The 15,778-nt window shown below is 39.5% G+C and overlaps 1 long non-coding RNA gene and 1 pseudogene across 2 annotated transcripts in view; both read right to left on the bottom strand.

Moving 5' to 3' along the window:
* The window catches only part of LOC148051015 (uncharacterized), a 238,173-nt gene that overhangs the window by 149,915 nt on the left and 72,480 nt on the right, over window positions 1-15,778 (bottom strand). The window lies entirely within an intron of this gene.
* Window positions 1,991-4,423, bottom strand: LOC148051016 (uncharacterized; annotated as a pseudogene).

Raw genomic sequence — 15,778 nt, 5'->3', positions numbered from 1 at the left:
CTTTGCACATGCTCTGAGGAAGCACACCAAATGTTTTTCAAAATTTTGACACCTCAGAGGACATAAATTATTTTGCTAAGGGACCAGTGAGGCTTAAGAGTAAAATCCAAGGGATGCCACAGTTTAGAGAAGATGTAGAGCTTCACACTCTTACTATAATTATTAGGATGTACTGCAGAAATTTTACTGGGTTACCGATTCACGTCACGAACGAGTGTAAAATATATTTCCTTTCAAAACCACAATTCTTGTTAAATATCTGGTCAGGTACTACAGAAACCTACAGGAGAACACATTCCTCCAACCAGAGATGTTCATCACCAAAATCTGTGCTGTTTCTCCCAAATAAAAGAGCACTGGTCTTTATTTCTAAAGCGTAGGTGCGTACTTATGGCCCAATCTTGTGACAGAAGCCATAAGTCACAACAGGATAAAAAGGACGCCAAACAGAAGCACAAAGAAATCTCGTGTGAAAAGGAAAGCCATCAGATATGGAGCCTTCACTTGTTCACTCATCAAGTGTGATGCCTCCTGTAGCTTCTTACTCTCTTCCTGTTGGGGGACTTCAACTACCCTGACATCTGCTGGAAAAGTAGCACGGCAAGCTATAGGCAATCCAGGAGACTCCTGGAATGCATCGAGGATAACTTCTTAAGCCAGGTAATAGACAGCCCTACCAGATGGGACACGATACCAGACCTGTTGGTCACCAACGCAAGTGAGCTAATTGGTGCCATCAAGATTGGAGGCAGCCTGGGCTGCAGTGATCATGCACTGGTGAAGTTCACAGTCCTGAGGGATGTGGGTCAGGCAAAGAGTAAAGTCAGGATCCTGAATTTTAGGAAAGCAAACTTCCAGCTCTCCAAGGAGTTAGTCAGTAGGACCCCCTGGGAAACTGCCCTCAGGGACAAGGGAGCAGAACAGAGCTGGCAGATCTTTAAGGACGCTTTCCATAGTGTGCAAGAGCTCTCGATACCCAGGTGTAAGAAATCAGGAAAGGAGGGCAAGAGACCAGCATGGATGAGTCGAGGCCTGCTGGTCAAACTAAAGGGCAAGAAGGAAATGCACAGTCACTGGAAGCAGGGATAGGTATCCTGGGAAGAGTATAGGGACACCACCTGGTTGCGTAGGGATGGGGTCAGGAAGACCAAGGCGCAGCTGGAGTTGAACTTGGCAAGGGATGCAAAGAATAATAAGGGCTTCTACAGGTATGTCAGCCAGAAAAGAAAGGTCAAAGAAAGCATACCCCCACTGATGAGCAAGACTGGCAAACTGGTAACAATGGATGAGGAGAAGGCTGAGGTACTCAACAACTTCTTTGCCTCAAGTCTTCACTGGCAACCTCTCTTCCCACACCTCTCGAGTAGATGGACTGCAAGATGGGGACTGGGGGAGCAAAGTCCCTCCCACTGTAAGAGAAGATCAGGTTCATGACCACGTGAGGAACCTGAACATACATGACTCTATGGGATGTGACAAGATGCATCCTAGAGTCCTGAGGGAATTGGCTGATGTAGTTGCTAAGCCAGTCTTCATGATATTTGAAAAGTCATGGCAGTCAGGTGAAGACCCTGGTGACCAGAAAAAGGGAAACATTGCACCCATTTTTAAAAAGGATAGAAAGGAGGAACCTGGGAACTACTGACCTGTCAGCCTCACCTCTGTGCCAGGGAAGATCATAGAACAGATCCTCCGAGAAGCTATGCTAAGGCACATGGAGAACAGGGAGGTGATTTGAGACAGCCAGCATGGCTTCACCAAAGGCAAGTCCTGCCTGACCAACGTAGTTGCCTTCTATGATGGAGTGACTGCATCAGTGGACAAGGGAAGAGCTACAGATGTTGTCTATCTGGCCTTCTGTAAGGCCTTTGACACGGTCCCCCACAACATGCTTCTCTCTAAATTGGAGAGAGATGGATTTGACGGGTGGACTGTTTGATAGATGAGGAACTGGTTGGATGGGCACATCCAGAGGGTAGTGGTCAATGGCTCAATGTCCAGATGGAGATCTGTGAAAAGTGGTGTCTCTCAGGGGTCCGCGTTGGGACCAGTACTGTGTAATATCTTCATCAATGACACAGACAGTGGGATCGAGTGCACCCTCAGCAAGTTTGCAGATGACACCAAGCTGAGTGGTGTGGCTGACATGCCTGAGGGACAGGATGCCATCCAGAGGGACTTGGACAAGCTCAAGAAGTGGGCCCGTGTGAACCTCATGAGGTTCAACAAGGCCAAGTGCAGGGTTCTGCACCTGGGTCGGCGCAACCCCCTATATCAATACAGGCTGGGCGTTGAAGGGATTGAGAGCAGGCCTGTGGAGAAGGACTCGGGGGTACTGGTGGATGAAAAGCTGGACATGAGCCGACAACATGCGCTCACAGCCCAGAAGGCCAACCGTATCCCGGGCTGCATCAAAAGAAGCGTGGCCAGCAGGTCAAGGGAGGTGATTCTGCCCCTCTACTCTGCTCTGGTGAGACCCCACCTGGAGTACTGCATCCAGCTCTGGAGCCCTCAGGGCAGGAAAGACATGGACTGGTTGGAGCGGGTCCAGAGGAGGGCCACAAAAATGATCAGAGGGATGGAATGCCTCTTCCATGAAGAAAGGCTGAGGGAGCTGGGGTTATTCAGCCTGGAGGCTGAAGCTGAAGGCTCCAGGGAGACCTTACTGCAGCCTTTCAGTCCTTAAAGGGGGCTTATAAGAAAGATGGGGCAAACTTTTTAGCAGCGCCTGTTGTGATAGGACAAGGGGTAATGGCTCTAAACTAAAAGAGAGTAGATTTAGACAAGATATAAAGAAGAAATTTTTTACAATGAGGGTGGTGAGGCACTGGAACAAGTTGCCTGGCGAGGTGGTAAATGCCCCGTCTCTGGAAACATTCAAGGTCAGGTTGGACAGGGCTCTGAGCAACCTGATCTAGTGGAAGGTGTCCCTGCTTATTGCAGGGGGGTTGGACCAGATCACCTTTAAAGGTCTCTTTCAACCCGAACTATTCTATGATTCTAAGATCAAATATTACATAAAAGTTATAATACATAGGCTACTGTACTGTGGTGCAGAAGCACAAAATTGAGTGCAAATTAGGAAAGGAATGTTTGAGATACTCTGAATGGCTGCTTTTGCTGAATATTGAACTATTGAGAAAGTTATAAATATATTACTGCACATCAACCGGTAGGCAGAGTGCAGAAGAGATATTCAAAGGTGCTGACAAATGGTTTTACTATTTTATCACAGCAATTTTATTTTCTTTTATTTTACAGATATTACAATCAAATAATGAAATCTGTGAAGTGCTTTGTGATTTATTTCAACATGTGGAAATTAAAGCAAAACATGGAAATGTAGCATTGTTATCAAACGACCCTTCTTGGATTATTTTTTTTACCTATTCCCACATCAGTTTGCTTCTATTCTTTGTCTTATTTTTCTGGCTTCTCAGTTTTAAGAGGATGATTGGTTAATTTCTGAGAGAGAGGAGTGGTTCTCTGAGCACCAGGAACAGCTGGAAAGACAGATGTCATCTATGTTACCATTTTGTTGCTGAAGAAAAATAAAACAAGATGGTAATTTCCACTGAACAGAGATTTTAAAGTTAATTCCAGCTGTGATCATGTGATCAGCATCTACCATGTTTGGCCCTTCAGCCAAGCACATCTGGTAAAAATATTTCAGAGGTGTGGGGAGAAAGGGGGCAGTTTGTGTGGAGATTATGTTTTATTTTAGCATGCATAATAGTTTGTTTTTCTGATGGAATTTTTAAAAAAGATTTTTGGTCAGATGATAGATGGGAAGAACACTGAAAATAAGAATGAGTACAAGGTAGGCACAAATAGGATTGAAATGACAGAGCAATCATGGAAGTCAAATTATAAGGGACTGATTTAAAATTATTATGAGTTTTAATGCATTGTAACTATTAAAATAAAAATATACATATGGACAGATTCCTTTGAAAATCTTTATGTTACACTAAGATAACGCAACAGGAAGTAGACAACAGAAAAGTATTTAATATCTAGATAGAAACACTGTTATAATGTGTCACCTAAATAGTAAATACTGCTGGCAAATTAAATACAGGTAAAAGTTATTGAGAATATTAACTACACATTAATGAGAAAGACATCGGAGCTACAGAACGAGGTCAGGTTTTGCACTTTACTATCTAAAGCTACCTACATCATATGCAATTCAATATTTAGCCTTTCTTACAACCACACTAAACAAATCAACTCCCCCACACTTGCACCCACAACTCTGCTAAACTGTCCACCCATGTGTCCCATTCTCAGTACATCTATCAGATACAACTAGTTAGGAGACTGTCCTATACCTGACAGCTTTGGAGACATACCTGTGCTCTGGAGAAGCTCCTCTGATCTCTGCTATGCTTGCATGACTGGAGACTACATGAGTGCACATTGGTGCTTAACATTAGGCATTTGAGTCTAGCCTTGGATTTATGCTTATCAGAGCACAATTGTTTTGAAGTCTAACATTCTTCTGCTAGAGAATAGGGATTTCCAAAAGGTTTTGTTAGTGGGTGAGAACATAAAGAACACACCTTCCACTCTTTCCACAAGCCAAGAGGCATGAAGTTGAAGTGCATCAATTCAGAAAAACTGCTCTATGATGATAAATATCTTCTAATGACTGTCTGCTCACTGCTAATGAAAGAACTGAGGTGCTCCCACGTGCATGGGATTTGTGCAATTCCCTCTTCACAACTTCTCATTCAGTATCTGATGTATAAAACTCTAATAAGAGATCTTTTAAAGAACTAAAACTATGACCCAAATCTGGGCTGTGGCTCATTGCTTTAGAAGTGATCAATGCAAAAAAACCATCTGGAGCTGAGGAGTTAGTCATTCACTATATTAGAACAAGTAGTTTCAGGCTACTTTGCCACAGTTAATTTTTACATCTGCCTATTATTGCAGAAAAACATACAATTCTCCAGCTGTTGATAGGCTGGTAGAGATCAGCAAAGCCTAACTGCATTTTAAGCACTGTAATTTAGTGCAATTATTTGAAAATAAACAATCTGCTCTGTCAATTAAACATTATTTAGGTTACATTTTTGATACATCACACAACCAAGCTTCAGGGCTTCTTTTGTGAAAACTGACATTCCGCTGCTACTGTCTGTGTAACAAACAGCAAACAAATGGATCACACAAAGCTAGCCTTAAGAGGGTTATAATCTCTCTCCTATCTAGAAGGTACACAGGAATTACTGTTCGCCTGTATAACAGCATTCAGTGACAGTAGATAGTTATTGTTCCTTTCATTCTTTACAGGACCAGAGAGAAGCACAGAAGCAGGATTTAAAACATTAGCAGAAGTTCTATCAGGGAATCTCTTTTGAATTGTGTATGATTGTAGAGACTCAAACACACTTTATATTTGACTTTGTTTTGGTACAATATCAAACAGCATCATGTTCTTAAAGGTGATTTTAAATATTACAAAACTGTTCCTATTGACAGTCACATCCCACTGTTCTGCCTCCAACTATGTGAATTACTGATTTTCCCATTAGTTGCTGGTCAACAAGAAATGAAAGTTACTTCTGTTTTCTTGGCAAAATAAAAAAAAACTTTAAAAAAAAATCACAGATATATGAAATCATCAACTCATGTTTTTTATGTTAACAAAGATATTTATCATTTAAAAATTAAAATTTACCTCTTTTTGTTGTTGTTTCATAACCCTTGTTTTCAAATGGCAATGTGACATTCATTATGTCAGACCCTGCAGAAATTACGAAAAGTTTCATTTGCACTTTTGGATTTTTTTTTCTCGTTCAACCTTCTAAAGCTTTGCATGGCATCTCAATATTGAAGTTGAGGTGAATTTTCAAATATTTAGTCCACCAAAACGCATTGTGGTCAATCAAGTGTTCCTCTGAACTACTTCACATAGCTCTGTCCACGACATACAGTATATGCAGAGCTTCTATGCTCAGATTTTCCACGGTTAGACTATATTTCAGAGATCAATTCCAATTTTGCAAATTACCACTCTTCCTTGTCCAAAGTACTGTTTAGGAACCAGGCTATATGTGCCATTTTGTCAGTCTAGGCACATTGTTCCTCTCAATGGGAATAGCATCTTCTATTTTAATTCATGTCTTCTAGGCCTTGTGATTGTATTATATGCAAGTCCAGGAAATATTTCATAAAAGCACCATCTCTTGCAACCAAAGGGTACAGTGAGGCCAGAAAAATGCTGTAGTAAATAGAATGACCAAGATGACAATTGTGTACTTTTTATATGAAACTTATAGTTAATGGCAGTAGCAATTGCCTCAAAATCTTGTAAAATAGGATTACAGTCAGGAGTCTTGTTTGGAGTATGACTTTAATTTACTACATGCAGGAGTACCAGTGGCAGACGATACTTTCAGAATTCAAATAAAAGCTGTGTTCTAAAATGTTAATACATTTCAGAGATGAGGAGGTTTTATCAAAGAGAACTGAGGCAAGTAGAAATAAAGGGGTTCAGACTGAACCTGCCCTGAAGGGCAAAGAACATATATGCAAAACTTGCATTTTCAGAAAACATTCGAACATGGACAGGACTGTCAATCTACAAATAATGCTATTATATATGTAAAACAGAAGTTGTATCTGCACATACATTCAGAGAATCACAGGTGAAATTTATACTTTGTTAGAACCTATAATTTCAGCACAGGTCAGTGCACAACACCACCAGAGGTGGAACAGACCTGCCTTGTTCGATGTAATCCACCAAGTCACTACCAGATACACAAGTACACTCTAGGCCCCTGCCTCCAGGACCAGCACTCTCTCATGGACCACACCACCACCTGGCAATTCTTTGCTGAAGTGCTTTTGTACAGATGTTCCCATGGCTGGAATGCTTGGGGTTTCTCCCCTTTTGTTCTGCCCTCTAGAGCTTTGCATGGCATCTCAATACTGTGTGTCAAATTTTTCTCTCGTTTTTTATTCATTCCAGATTGCACTGAGACACAGGACGGAAATGCAATCAGGAGATTCTGTTCTTCAGTTTAAATAGGACAGCTTTGGAAAACTTTACATCTTACGACAGTCTGTGAGAAAGGAATGAAGCATTTGGGTCCCCCTCTGCAGTACAAGGTTCAGGAGGGAAACTTAAGAAACTCTCCACATGTATGTAGAATTTTTATGCAATAGAGTCAATTATGCCAGGTATATATTGCAAAGAGAATTTAACTACCTCTCTCAAATCCTCAGTCTGACTCTCAGGCCTGTGGTACAATCCTGTTTGCAAAGAATTAGTTCCATTTAGAGAGGGGTGAGCAGCCTAAAAATAAATAGATGCTATGTTTCCAGCATGTGCACCACACTCATGCTAAAGGAGGATGCTCTGCAGTGCATGCTACTTGCTAGAGCAAAGGCAAGAATCTCTTTGCAAATACTTGCAGATACTTGAAGAACGACATTTTTAAATATAGTTGTGTCTTGAATGAGTCCTAATCACTGATGGAGCAAATGCCTTTAATGTTGCTATCAATATGCAAATGCTTTTAATATTGCTGCCAATGCAATCCATATACTACTAAGTATATCAGAGCACATGAGCCCTGTTGGCAAAGCACCAACTTGGCTTCACCTCAGTTAGTAGCATTCTTAGGGTAAACTAAGTAATAACAGGCTTCCCACCTATAAAAGTCAATATAAATTGATAGAAAGAGAAGGCTTTTAATCTGGTTTCTTTGCTTCCTCTGTTATTTATCATTAATTGCCACCAATGAAGGTGGTACCTATATCCAAGGAAATGTAATGCCAGAACTTATGCTCTAAATAAGTGGAACTTAAATATTGGCATCAATGACACATCTGTGATAGTTCAGCATTGCTAGTGACGCTCTTACAGCACTTCTATATTCAGCACAACATCTTCACTTCACACAAGCAATATCAATCATTAAAAGCCAACTTCCAGCCTGTCTCTGGTATGCCTTATATGTATTATGCAGAAGAGTGGTGCAACTTGTATTTTCAAGCATGGGAGAGCCAGAGAGAACCTGAGGCCTTGATTCCCCTTAGCAGCAGCCAGTAAAAGCTGGTCTAGGATATTTCGAAGGGTATTAGACTGCTTTAAACATGCACTGACCCACAAGAACCTTGGGTGGAATTGTAACTCCACCAATTACCAATCAACCACCAAATACCAATCTGCATGCTTACAGCAAAATCTTGGTGAAAATAGGGCAGGTCAGGTTCCATTCATGCCACCCTCTGTATCAAAACCACTTTGCTGAAAATAGGGCAAGAATTCAATGCAAGAAAATGGAACTGTTATCACTAACAGGCAATTGCATAAACGTCACAAACAGGATCTTTCTGAAGAGATGACACAGATATAGTCATGGAATATACTTCCTCCTTATCAAGACAGTGGCAAAAAATCAAAATTATTATGCATCTCTCAATCACTTTTCCCCTTTTCCCTCTGTCATTGAGTAGCATATAACAGTTAGGATATTGCTTTACAGTTAAGGAATTTAAACTCAGGAAACTCTCACAAAGTCAGCTCATTTCAATATCTCCAGCAATGCTGATGCAACAAGATCATTGCTAACATGTGTGGGAAAGGGTCACAATCACCCTGTCAGCTAATGCCTCCAGAACCAATTGTAGAAGTAACACTTACAATCCACTCATCCATGCGTATCTGTGCAAAGAGCTACAGAATAGTCTTCCTTGTAAAACTTTGCCATGAAAAATAAACCTTTCTAGACTATAATATGGCAACTTCTCTATTGGTTAATTGTCATTACTTTTTAGGGAATTCATCAGGACATCACAGAAACTGAACGTATGGAAGGAAACTACATAAATAGAAACACCTTACTGACTTAATGTATTTAATATTACTGCCAATTAACATCTTTCAAAAATTCACAAAACAAATAATTATTTTCCATGAAAAACATGCCTAGGTAGGTAGTTAAAAAAATAGCTGACAGGAAAAGAAGAGGAGGCTTGTGGAAATGAAACGAGGACGTATTGTAAGTTTTTATTAATGCCAAACAGGATTCTTTTCTTGGGTAGTTCACAGCCACACTTCCATTTTTGTGCTTGGACTTCTCTGTAAACTGTTACCCAATGTTTAAGCATCTCCTACAAGTCATCCTGATTCATAGTACAGAAATGTCCTTCCCTTCCTCACACTTTCATACTGTATTGGATAATTTAGAGGCCTCTGGCATGTTCTCTGGCAGGTGTTAACCTCTGCAACACAAAATCTTCTATGAAGGTGACATCAATCCAGATCCCAGGATAAATAAGGTCAACACCACCTGCACAAATTGGCCATCTTGTGGAGATAGAAAAACTGAGGACTAACTATACCCATATTCCTTCTCATTTCTATCAGTAGTTCTTGTATCAGCTATGCTGTGACCAAATGATCTGCAGAGCAGCAACGTAACAGAAAAGTTGATCAGGCTCGAGGAAAATTTTAATCGAGGAAAAGTTCAGGTAAAGGAAAGAAAGAATTGCTTTCCTCAGTAAGAAAAATAAAATTAAAGACCAAGCTGGTCTTGGTACGTATGTGTTCATATCTGCATTAAAAAAGCTGGCTGCGGTATCTACCTCATTTATTGCTCTGATCATAAGAGCACAAAGATGCTATATTGTTTCCTACACTGTCCACAGTTACCCCATCAGGCTCAACACTCAAGAGAGATCAGAAAGTAGTTCATCTTCCCTAGCAGGAGAAGTTCCATACACAATTTCATTACAAGCACAGGAGAAAACATATGGAAACAATATAATGGAAAATATTAAAAGAAAAAAAAATAAACTCCCTAAAAGAAAAAAAAAATACATTGAGCACAAAATTACTCCAGTAACTGTACTGTGCTTTTGAATCACACCAAACACTGGCATTGTGCCTCCTTGAGGGAGGCAGTTTGCCAGGATATTGCCATGGGCAGCTAATAATCACCCATACACAATGGGCAACAGAGATTAAGCCCAAATATTTGAAGGTTTGCTTTAAAAATATTTTTACCCTATTTGAAAAATAAAGCAGTATTTTATTCTTTCATATTGAAAACATTAAGCCAATTTCTTCAACATTAAAACATTTCTTATTTCCACAAGGCACCGCTATAACTGTTTCCCTTCCTGGGTGTCCTGCCACAGTGCATGTGCACACTTGTGCAAGGCTAGTAAGTCTAGGGAATTCCTCTAAGTCACTCAAGGCCTGTGCCAGGTGTTTGTAAGGATTAACCTTGCAAGGACTTAAACAGATTGGGGGTTTCTACAAATTGCTTTCAAATCCGGTTCTTAGACTGGATGATAACTGATATTACTGGATAGAGTTAAAAAAAAGCCTCTCACATATTCATTTTTGACTATTCCGGCACTGTCGTTTCCTGTTTCATGCTGGAGCCAAGGGGTTAAGAGATGTGACAGTTTTTATGATGTAATGATACAGAAAGACTTCTTTTCTTAAGGAAAGCAGGCAGAGGTTATATTTTCCTAACATTACCATGAATGACTCGGTTGTAGTGAAAGGCTTGATTTGTTCTTTGCTATCAGTAATTGATAAGGTCATGGAAAATGTGATGCAAGACAGAGATTTGGGAAATTTTGTTTTAATACTGTGGCTGAAAAGTCTTCTGTCTAACAGTACATGTTCCCTCTGGATTAAGTAACCTTTGCAAGTTTTCCACAAACTGATTCTGCTGAATAGAAATTGATTAATGAGCTCAGACACTGAAATTGTCACTAGAAAATAGCCATTGAGATTCTAGTCAGCAATCACTAGCCCCAGGGTCAAGGAAGACCATGGACCGACTTAGCTGAAAAGAGAGCAGCCTTCATTTGTCTTCTCACTAACTTCATTTTAACTGTGCCTGGTGGCATTGGGTGCAGCCAGGAGTCTGCCACCACTTTTTTGATGAACCCATGTACTGAGGGCTTCTTAGCTAAGCTATTTTGAAAATTCCTTCAAGGCTATAATTTCATTGGCCTGAATCTCCACTGCCTCAAAGCTTGTAAAGTTATTTACACCTGTGTGAAATTAGAGAAAAGTTGGAATCAAACACAGTCTATCATTCCAGGCATTAGGGGCATCATCTATAATGTTACCTCTAAAGATTCCTACTACCATTGTTGCGAGTTTCTTTTGAAAATCCATGCTGTAGTACCATCAAGCTTATTTAAGAGGGTTCACTTCACTTTCACTTCACTCTGCCTCATACCACTGACAGCTAATATAATTAGTCATGTTTAAGCCCTTCATAAATATAAGACTCCAAAGAGCTTTCTGTGGACAATGTTCAACCTCCGCCCCCCACCCCTAAGTTTGCATCTGCTGGCCGGAGAGAGTGACTTTCTTCTGGCCTGTTTGAGGACGTGTCATGTTCAACAGATATGAAAGGACATAAAGAAGGGGGAATCAATTCTCTTGCTGGTGTGATGCCCCTGATTTGGTGCTGTGGAACAAGAAGGATGTGAGAAAAACAGGAACAGGAAAGGAGAAAAAAAGCTGTAGAAAGGGCAGACTGTCAGCATATGTAGTAAGTAGATAATAGTCTTGAAAACTGAAATCTTCTCTTTGCCCAGACATGGTCAAAAATTTTAGTTATTCTGAAGGGGGAGAAGATATCAAGAGTTTTCTCCACAACAGAATGTAACAAGGGTACTTTCCTACTAGATTATTATTCTACTGCTAGGAAGACCTGTAGCCACCCATGAGATAGCAGCCATCCTATCTCAATTGAAAACACTGTCTTTACCAGGGGAGTTAGAATTACCAATCCTTGAACTCTGACATTCTCACTTGAAAAGGACATTGAAGAGGAATTTGAAATTCCAACCTGAAACCCTTTACTTTGTCGTATTTACCATGGATTTGCTTACTGACTTAAAAAAAGAACAAAATTAGCAACTAAAACACTTATACTTTTTTCCTACCCTGATCTTGCCAATTATTTTCCTGAAATGTAATGTATTCTCATTCTTGGTTAGGAATGTATAGATTTTGGGGAGATTATTGGCTAGTAATTGACATGTAATTTCCTTTGTTCATCCAATTATTTTGCATCTCAAAGTTGTCATTAGTTTGCTTCTAATTTTTATACCTTGAATAAATTAGTGGATGCATGTTTTTTATAAATCAAACAATTAACTATGGACAAAATCATCATCTACACATAAAACATGGAAAACTTGAGTTCCATTATAGTCACACCCATTTTAAATTCAGTTTAATTTGAAGATATTGTTGTTCATTAGAATTCTAAAAATAGGTCAATGGTAGTTCTAGCAGTAACTACAGATATTGGAAATTATGTAAAAGTTGTATCACATCATCATCTTTTATAACACATGCTGAATTTCTAGAAAGACAGAAAATTGTGGATTATTAATGAAACAGTTCATGTTTTACCAACTAATTTTAAATTCTGTTTTTCTGGTAGTTATTCTATCAGTAAGGAGAGATGTTTTACCTGTGTGGTTAGCCTTCTATTTTTTTTTTCCTGTGAGATCTTAATACATTGATTCAGTTCCAATTCTTTTTCTGTCCTTCAAAAACAATACACTTTGTGATTATTCAACAGCTCTACAGTTTTAAACATCAAAAAGATCAGTCCCGTGTTTTTTTAATTCAGACTTTCTATTCTCATTCTTCACTTCCTTGATGATTTCCTTCTTCCCATTATGTGCTTCTTGGGCAGATGCAGTCTCCAAGGGCTTCTTTAGGCAGAAGTAGTACAATTTGAAAGTTATTCTGCGATGTGAACATTGTTCAATCCCTGAGGTGTATTTCACTCATTGAGCTATGGGGATGATGGTCTTGTATTTTAAAGTTAGAAGGTTCCCAGCATTCACATATCTCTGATGTAAACTGCAGCAAGATATTTAACGTCACCAGCTTTCTCTTTCCCACTTGCAAGACAGGTATCAGGAATATCTTAGGGATATTGCGATGAAAAATTATTGCTTGTGCATGGAGTATGGTGCAGAAATCCTGTACGCTAAGATTGGTGACATTAGTCCCAGTTCTGAAAACCCTATGCCCATGGGCAGCACAGTACCCGAGCTCCTAATTTCTGTATTTCTTTACAAATGCCTGTATTTCTAAATCTGTTCTGCATTTTCGAAAACGTTGCCCTTACTGTTCCACAATCACCTCATTTGCAGTTCTGATTCAAACTGCACTGCAAATCAGGTTGACTTTAAAAAATAGCAGTAAGTCATACAAAAAATCTCATGTGAAATGAATTGTATTCAACACACGCTAGCATATTTTTGTGGCTTTTTTCTAGCTAGCCACAAAAACAAAAGCAGCCAATTAACTAAAATTATTTTTTTACATAAAAAGCATTTCAGACACTAAATTGCTAAGTTTTAATGAAGTATATGCACAAATTCAGAATTTACTCCAGTGCGTACCCCGAATTTTTTTCTCTGATGCACTCATTGCAACAACAATTGTGATATAATAAATTTTAACAGTATCTTGCATCTGAGAGAAGCAGCACCAACAGACATGCAGGCTTCACTGCCTAGAAATAGAGTATTTCTAGTTATAATGATAGCCAGACAAAAAGCATACAGGCCTGAGTAGCTTCTTTGGGATTATTTTCATTAGATGTCATAAGGTCCCTGGGTACTTGTACAATCAGTAACACTTCACAGAGCCTTCACTTCTAACAAATAATTAGCTAAAATTGAACTAGAGATTTCTTACATGCATGTCATAGGTTTGATATGAATAATGAGGGAAAAGGTTAACAGCAGGTCATAGACGGTTCCCCATCTTCCAGCTTATTTATTCAGTGAAATGAGAAATTGATCACATTATTTCGTATAGAAGAACCTGATTCATTACAATCAGCTCTGAATTGGCAGTTTTTGCTTTAGGCAATTTCAGAACATTACTTATGCTTAAACAGTTACTGGTAAGGTCATTTTACAACTTGTAATCACCTTTCTGACCCCTTCGTGACCATAGTCTCAAAAGCTGAAGCATATGTGAAAACTGATAAAAGCATACATATGAACAGAAAACTAATAGTTAAACAAGAGGAGCTGAACAAACAAAACCATACAATTGAAATATGGATGACCACATTCAGGTGTACTAGAAAATATTGGGAACACATTATCTCTTGCACATCAAAAATGCACATCAAGTCATCCCTAATTTCGCAAGATATCTATTGGGGGGAGAATTAATCTGATATTACATGCAGCATTAACCAGTGGAGGGCAAGAAAAAGGAAAGGCAATGGAGACAAGCACAGGTAAGGATCTGGAGTTGGAGGGGATACTATGGGGGCTGGAGGGACAGAAAAGGCTAGTTAGTTCTTTCCCCTAAGCATAGCAATGGTCACTACTCTCTCTTCTACTGACCCAAACTCCCTTAGCACCATGAACCAATCTCTTTTTATTCTACAGAAGGTTTATAACAACTTTCCAGAACTGCTCACATCACAGGACAAGCTATCTGCTCTCTCAGATACGCCATGTCTTGGAGAACACTTTTACCAACAGTTCCTCTTGCTACACCAGTATTGCTCCAACCAGGTTGTCTTTTCCAGACAGAATGAGGAACTGCAATCCCTGCCGGGCCAGAATCAATTCCTTCCCAATTACAGAGACACACTGGGTGAAGCTAGGCTGAAACCTGCAGTGCTTGAAAACCAGTGTCATACAGACATTGCAGAGTATGGCTGCTTCTGGGCTCTGGATTAGATGGCAGATATTCACTGAAGGTACAAGCTCCTCTTTAAATGACAGAAATTATTTTATTTAGTTATTTTTCCAAAACTGAGCCCATAATTCAGGTTATGCACCCCACTGTGTGTCAAGAAAAGGCATTATTGACACTTCGAAGCATAAGAAAGTGGCACTTTCAAAATAATTCTGGTTGATAGCTGAACTAGGATATGTTCAAGGATAATCTACAACACAAAATATAATGTATGGATTACTTTTTTTAAACACCTGAGTTCCATATACTTGGGAGGCTAATGTTCAGATCCACAAAAGGATTTAAGCATCTAAAAGGAGATTAAGGGGACTTCTTTAGGTTTCCACACCCACAAGAGCAATCCTTCAAACTCCTTCCTTAACCCACAGATGCTAGAAGTCTATAACTTCTTACATGTCATTTAATAAAGTTTACTAAGTGCTTAATAGTCTATTTTGCACTTGTTGAAAACAGCTTTCTCACCAGTAGAAGGAAGCAGTTTAAGATTATCTAGCAGCTAAAACTGACATGATCAACAAGAAGGCAGTTGTCGTCTTATGTTCCCTAAGACCCAATGCTTCCAAAGCACATCAGTCTGGTAGATGTTGTCAGAAGACATCCAATGTATATCTACAGGTGAAAGGTGGGACCAAAGAGGGAGACATCTCAATTGTTAATAGGTTAATGAACACATGCTCAAAACCTTCCTTAATTTGAGAGAATCCCAAGAAGTTTCTTGTCTTCCAAGAGAGTTCACTAATCATGTATCCACAAGCTGTGAAGACCTAAGAGGGAACACTGAGCCAATGGAAAGGAGGAATCCATGATTCACAGGAATAGAGAAAGGATAAAATGTCAAACAGCATTCTCTAGCCCAGTGATTCATCTGGAAGTGAAGAGTTATGGGTTCAGGTGCTCGTGCTACTTGTTTGTGACTCAATGTCTCTGGTCACAGCTGTAGAGAGTTCTAAGGCATTTTATTCTCTGTTTAATTCAGGGTTGTGGATTTTGCTTATGGAACAAGGTACCTAAACTTGAAGCATAGTGGTA

Source organism: Nipponia nippon, unplaced genomic scaffold (genome assembly GCF_047370975.1).
Source record: "Nipponia nippon isolate SJK-2023a ecotype South Korea unplaced genomic scaffold, ASM4737097v1 scaffold_7, whole genome shotgun sequence".
Classification (NCBI taxonomy): domain Eukaryota; kingdom Metazoa; phylum Chordata; class Aves; order Pelecaniformes; family Threskiornithidae; genus Nipponia; species Nipponia nippon.
Note: the sequence above shows the minus strand (reverse complement) of the source record. Positions and strands in the feature narration are given on the sequence as shown.